Source organism: Gossypium arboreum, chromosome 7, assembly GCF_025698485.1.
Source record: "Gossypium arboreum isolate Shixiya-1 chromosome 7, ASM2569848v2, whole genome shotgun sequence".
NCBI classification, from domain to species: domain Eukaryota; kingdom Viridiplantae; phylum Streptophyta; class Magnoliopsida; order Malvales; family Malvaceae; genus Gossypium; species Gossypium arboreum.
The window spans coordinates 363,653-371,199 of NC_069076.1; the positions used below are offsets into that span (position 1 = coordinate 363,653).

The 7,547-nt window shown below is 27.2% G+C and overlaps 1 long non-coding RNA gene across 1 annotated transcript; it reads right to left on the reverse strand.

The window, feature by feature from the left end:
• Positions 1-987: 987 nt before the first annotated feature.
• On the reverse strand, positions 988-4,526 carry LOC108478921 (uncharacterized). Its single transcript, XR_008285943.1, has 3 exons — positions 4,265-4,526; positions 4,031-4,135; positions 988-1,436 (listed from the first exon to the last, which is right to left on the reverse strand). It is a non-coding gene; the product is annotated as an uncharacterized LOC108478921 (long non-coding RNA).
• Positions 4,527-7,547: the final 3,021 nt, after the last annotated feature.

The window sequence follows — 7,547 nt, forward strand, 5'->3', positions numbered from 1 at the left end:
CAAAAAAAGCTTACCTTATATTAAATATAAGTTTTAGAAAGGGGCACCCCTACTATACCCCTAAACTATAAGCTAGCGCGCAACGGCTTTTCAGCCGTTGTTGCTTGCTGCTTGCAGGCTCGACAATCTTTCTTTCGCCTCTCCCCCCTGTCTCCATTCTGATTGATTCGCTTCTTCATCTTATATTCGAAGGCCTCATACGAGAAGGTAAGAGAACGGGTTTTCATTTGAAAGAGTATATTCACGAGTTATAAGAAAGTAAATGTTGGGATAATACAGTAAGTCGATAATGAGTTCAAAACGGAATGAAGGGAACAAGGTAGGAATCTGCTATGGTGGTGAGGTATTTGTAAGTCCGCCAAAGGGTGTCGACAATTCGTATATCTGCTGGTGTGGTTGTTTCTCGATGCACCAATTCAGCTAGGTAACATAAAAATTTGAGATGAAGTCTGACAACGCCACGTCCCCAAAAAAGGGCTTTAGAAAGAGTATTAACATATGGACGTCGTTTGTGCTAGTGAACTATAAAGGTTTACAAGAAATTCAGGGAGTTTACTTATGCGCATCAAATCTTTATACTCGTGATAACATTGAGTTATTCATAAATAATTAATGTAAGACATCTTACTAAGTTCATTTGAACTCATGAGTGGTTTCCTTTGATGCAAGATCAAAGGCTGACAAGGTTATTATGGAACGGGACCAAGCCAAACACTGCCAAGTTCACAAGAAGGGCGTAATAGTTGCTTCATGTCTATAGAGGGGCACTCTTAGAGATTACGCATCCAGGATTGATTAAGCATATTTTATAATGAAGTCTTATGTTTCAAGTCCATGTAAATAATTGTTCATGCGTAGTAAGGCAAAATGATTGTAAGAGTATTAGTGATTATAGAAAGTTGATTTGAAGTTAGATTCCGAAACATGTTGATATATAAGAAATTAGAATAATGTTATCTGGTAAATACGAATTAAATTTGGCATTGATTAAGTTTGTAAATAAATTTAATTAAAAATATTGTTAAGTAACTCAAGTTAATTGTGACATTTGGTAACCGAACTCAGCGATCGGGTCAGGTATAAGGTGTTACATGTTGCCATCAAGAAAAGCCTTTATTGATTGGCATGTCTGAATCAGGGTTGCAAAGGCCCTATATAGGCTAAAATTAGAGGTCTAATCATACTAAAATAACCCTGAAGTAATTAGAGTCCAACTGGGAGAAAAAGTCTTACTTGGAGTCTAAAACACGGCTACATTAGGGGAGATATCGTCGTGATGTCACGACTCTCTTCGTCACATCGCCCCTGGTCTTGCCTCAAGAGATTGTCACTTAGTCCCGACGACCCTTGTTGTGACGTCGTCCCTTGCTCGTTACGTTGTCGCAATGTCACATATCTCCTCGTTGTGATGTCGCATGTTTGTCTCCGATAAGTGCCTACAAAACATCTAATAAATATGAGGCACACCCAACAACCGTCAACATAATGTTTAAAAGAAAAAAACCTTAGAACTTAATTAAATAAAAATTTTATTTAAAAAAAAAACACCTTTGCCAAATTCAAAACTACCAAAACAATGGTGGGGACACTTTCGAGATTGATCAATATCACAAAGGTATGAAATAAAATATGAAAAAATATAGCAAGAAAAGGAAAATCCTGAAATGAAAGATTAAAATGTTTTTTTTATAGAAAAAAAAGAGAGAACTGCTGAAATGAAAGTATTTAGGTTTAAATGGTATAATAAAAATGGTTTAATAAGAAGTAAGGGCCTCCTATTTTTACGTTTTCTAAATGGGCTCCCACAATTTTAAATAACCAATTCAGTCCTTTATATTTTTGTACAATTATTATTTACATATTTTAAAAATGATATAATTACAATTGCGACTTCCCATCTTTTTAACAAATTATTTATGTACTTCTGCTTTTTAAAATTGCTATTCGAGTCCTCTAACTTTTTACATTGTTATAACTAACTAAATACATTAAAGTTAATTAACAATTACTCAATTAATATAATTTTAAATTATTTAAATTAATATTTATTTTGAAATAATAAATATTTTAATAAAAATAAATTATTTTCTATCTTAAAAATATTAGCATTAACTTAGACAAGAAATTAAATAAAATAAAATTAACATATTGCAAAGGCTCCGTTTGTTTGTCAATAAAATGTTTTCCGGAAAATGATTTACTTTTCTGAAAATGATTTACTTTTCTGGTGTTTGGATGAATCTGTGTAAAATATTTTCTGCTGTTTGGCAAATTTCCTAAAAATATTTTCTGAAAAATTATTTTTACATATATTAATTAATAAATTTATATTTTAAATTGTTTTTACATATATTACAATGATCTATTTATAAATAAATAAATCAAATTAAATATATAATAATACTTAATTATTAAGCTAGAATATTAATCGTCATAAATTGAAATCAACCAAAGTTTGGAGAGTAACACAATGATTGGAGAGTAAAATGTTAAATTGTTTAAAACATATCAAAAAACAAAACTGGTTCAACCATTACCACCCGCTACAATGAAAAATGGGTCAAAAATGGAACAATATATTACACAAATTACATACATATATATATATAGCTCAAATTAACTACGACAAGAGAAGCTATTGTATCAATGGACTTCATTTTTTTTTCTTATTGTCCTTTTCTTGTATCAATATAAACCCCTTGAAGAAGAACTAGAAATGGAGGCCTCATGAATTGCAGTCAAAATTTGGTATATATAAATGGGGAACACGATGCAGGCAACAGAAAAGGGAGCTAATCAAGTGCTGCTTTATTTTTATGAGCAGATATTGGCTTTGGCAATAATAGGCTGCTGAAAGAGTAAAATGATTGACGATATTTCAGAAGAGTTTTATGGCAAGAAAATAACAAGTTATTGTGTTTTAGCTGCTATTAGTTCCTAATTCCCTTGTTAGCAAAAATTTCACAAGTCTTATACACGATTCACTACTTACGTAACTATATGTCACTTTTATCTAGTTGCCAATGACCGACTAAAAGCAAGACGTTCACAATATAGAATGCAGAAATGGGCTAGGGCAACACACACACACAAAGAAAGTTTATTCCAGTTCACTGCTACAGCTATTTTTAAGTATAAGAGCAATCATTTTCTACTTCCATAAAAGTGGATATTCCAAAAGCTGCAAAGAAAACCCGTAAATAAGGTTTAATAAAAAAAGAAAACCAAAGATTCAAGGGTGATGATGATGATATAAAGATTATCGTTGAATATGTTTTCAAGAGACCATTGAAACACAATATCAATGAAACCCATATCTTTTCTAAGATATTAAGCAACACCAACACGTTTATTTCATCATGCTTTGAACAACAATAAACAACCATAAGGCAGTATATTAAATCAGCAGATCCCTCGATAGCCAGAAATTTCATCAAAATTCCATCACAAATACCAGCATAAAGATCCAACAAAACAACCAAGGAAGAAAATGTAAAGAACTCGCTACCATTTATTTAATTAAGTAAATAACATATGCAATTGTTGTATTTTTAGCAAGTTTAAAACATCTTTAAATAGGGAAATTAAATGCTGAAAGTCCAGCATTTGGACAGAGACCAAAGTTTGGCATTTAACCTCCCATAATTCCCCATTATTTCAACCAGTAGCAGTCCATCTCCTCGACAAATTTAAGTATATTCAGTTCAGCAATTTCATACTTAAAATTGAGCATTCTTAACAACTGTTATCAATAATTAACTTAACATTTTTTTTATTCTAAACAGCACATACATTTTAATAAAGCATAAAAAAAGCTTAATAATGCAAAACCCAGAAACAAACAGAGTATTAGAGTTCATTTGACAAACTAGCTAAAAAAAAGGGTCAAATTTTAGCACACAAATAATTTTTCTATGAACTAGATCAGATCTGTGATGCAAAATTAAGCAAAAATTCCAAAAAAAATCATATTAATGAAAACTTAAACAGATCAAAAGTAGAGAAGAAAAAGAAATGAATAAAAGAATACTTTGAAAGAAGGTAGCTTTAAGCGTTATTGACAGCCAATCTTACAGAACAGATGAAGAAGGGAGAATAAAAGAGTACTTAAACAGGTCCTCCTGGATGAGCCAACCTGCAATCATAATTACAACTTAAAAAAGTAGAAAAAAGGAGGAAGAAGAAGATTCTTAAATAGAAAAACTTTTACAAAATGGATGAAGAAGGAATTTGGATGAAGAACGAAAGAAGGAGAAAGTCTTACCGTTTTTTAGAAAATCTTACAGAAAGGATGAAGAACGGATGGTGAGAGTGGAGGAAGATTTTTCAGAAAATGTCTTACCGATTAAAAATCTGTAACACATTTTCCCTAAAAAAACTCACATAATTTACCTTGTTTTGGAAAATCTTTTACCCATATAATTTATTTTCAAGCAACCAAACACCGTAAAATTAGAAAAATATTTTCTGGAAAATCAAATCCTTGCAAACAAAGGCACCCTTAGTTCATTCAAGTACATGTAAGTAAATATAAACATATTATTTTTAATTTAAAAATCATAAAATGTAATATACAAAATTACTAAAACAAAAATTTAAAGAATATTCAATAATAATAAATATCATTATATGGTAATACTATTTAAAAAATTATATATATATTCTATTATTGTAATAATTCATATTACATGTTACATAAATATTTATATCAAATTTCATAATTAAATGTCTAAATCAAATCCTCTTTAAAATCAATATTTATTTAACATTAATCCATACATTTATTGGAAATTAAAAAGTGCTACAAATCAACCACTCACATACGGATGGCGGAATGGGTTTTGAAAGTTTTTTATTTTTGGGGTATCTTCAGGTCAGGCCCCTCAAATTTTGTCAGGCATATATTTAACTCTACTTTGTTTTAAAATTTTCAATTAAATGCAAGGATAAATTTACTATTGTAAAGCTAATAGTAAATTTATCCAATTTCAAAGATTATAATAAGTATAAAATTTACTTATAATATTTTTTAAATATACAAACCTTTATTTTTCATTGAAATGTTTTTAAGCTTATAATTCATATAAAATTATTTATAATATTTTTTAAATAATTAAAAATTAAACAATATTTATACAATTTTAAAATTTTTATAGTGACAGTATAAGTATTTTTACAGTACTAAATATAATATTTAAATACCTTACAATATACAATATTTTATTTTTTTCTTGTGAAAATGTACCAGTCTTTTAAATAATTTTTCAAATAAATTTAATATTTTATAATTAATATATATAATTGAAAAAATAAAAAAACTTATATAAGCATATAACGAGTTTTGAAACTCAAGAGAGTGTGGACCATAAATAGGGTTCCATCCATGGCTAACATCTCTCTTTTATACTTTAATTTTGAATAATTCCATTTTATATTTTTATAATATCATTGGTTAGTTTAAGTAGTTAAGGTCATTAATTAATCGAGTTAAAATGTTGATATGAATTTTACTTAAAATCTCTCTTCCAACACTAAAAAAAATTACAAAATGATAAGTTGATAAGGGTGTATCTATTCTAGTTAAAATATGACATAAGTTTCTGTGTTCTTTGTAAATTTAAAATTTGATTTCTATACTTTTTTTTTAAGAATTTAATCCCTTTACTTTTCAGATTTTAAAATTTAGATACAATTGTTAAAACTATTTTGTTAAATTCAAGTTCATTTAAAAAATATTAACAAAATATCACACCAAAAAATTAACAAAATAATTTTAACAGTAATAAGAATTGGACATGAATTTTGAAATCTAAAAAGTAGAGGGACTAGATTGCTAGAAATAAAAGTACAAGGACTAAAATTTAAATTTATAAAGGGTACAGGGATTATGACATATTTTAACCATTTATGATTCCGTGCAACAGTATATATTCTATTATTCTGACATTCCAACCAACCAACCAACCAAGCAGTTTTGGGTAATATCAAATAGGTGTCAGACCAAATCTTTGTGGGCCATACGTTTTAATTTAATTGTGTTCATCGCCCAAACTAAAATTTTGGGCTTCAATTTTATGTAAACTTCCTATGCTTTCATTAAATGGTTAACTTTGTCTATTTATTATACCTACGTCCATGTTAGAAAAAATACTAATTCTGTACATTAACATAACATCTTCAATCTTGTCTTTCTCTATCAAAATACCCACTTAAGCATCTCCTGAAGTATAAGTTCCAACGCCTCTTAACTCTCACCATTCCTTTGTACTTCACCCTCTATCTCTCATTTCTCACTCTAACTTTTATCTATTTAAGGGTTGAGTTATTCGTTTAAAATCACATATTTATTTAAAATTTATGAAAATTTATATAAAAATATTAAATTAAAAAATAAGTTTGAGTAAAAAAAATAGATTTATTTAAAATATGATTGAATTTAAACTTAAACATTCAAGGTTCAAGCCTAACTTGTACCAACTTATTTTTTAAATGTGTAAAATATATTATGTTATTTTATTTTTATACATTATATAATTTGTAATACTTAAAATCAAATCCATAATATTTTACAATACTATAATATAACTATTGAAAGCATGTTAAGTTGTTTATATTTAAAATTTTAATAAAAATATAAATTTATTAAATTTAAAAATTAAAGAATAATATGAAAAGAGCTTTAATTAGTTTAAATTAACTATTTATGATTATGAGTAAATTTAAACAAAATCTAAAATTCATGTTTGAAATCGAATTAAACTTAAATAAATATAAAATATATTAATATTACATACAAGTTGAAATCCAACCCAACTCAATTACCCTACCAACACCTCCATTTAGAAGCTGTGGGTGTAAAATAATCCACTTGCTTCAAACCATTTGACTGAAAGGCTTGTTAAACAAGATTAAAAAATTATATATCTGACATTTTTCTTTTAAAAATATCAATTTCATTTATAAAATTTAAAATCCTTCCATTGTCAAAATTCAAATTTGAATATTTTTATTTTAACCGAAAGACTTATGCTTTCCCTAAATTAATAATCTGAAAAATATTATTGTGAAATCTTGAATTTGGATTTAATGGTATTGAGAGTCAGGTCCTACTCTCTTTAAAATAAATTATTTTATTTAGGTCATTTATAATTTATAAAATTTTAAAATAGTAATAGTAAAATTATATTTTAACCTTCTAAAAATAATAAAAATTAATTTAATTATTTAAAATAAAAAATATAAACTATTAAAATAATAAAATTATATTTTTACTATTATAAAATATATAATTTAAATCCATACAAAAAAATATTTTAACTCCGTGAATGTTAATCAAAATCAAATCAAATCTCATGTTTAAATATTTTATTTAAAATAAATCTTAAAATTACTGATTCAGTAAATATCAAATTCAATTTTCACACACATAGTAATATAATAAATGGAAATAAGATTATTTTCCATGAATAAAAATTGGTGATGGGCCCATGGCTTTTGGCCCTTTCCACGTCCGCCATAAGCATATATAAAAATGTGAGGTTTGGTTC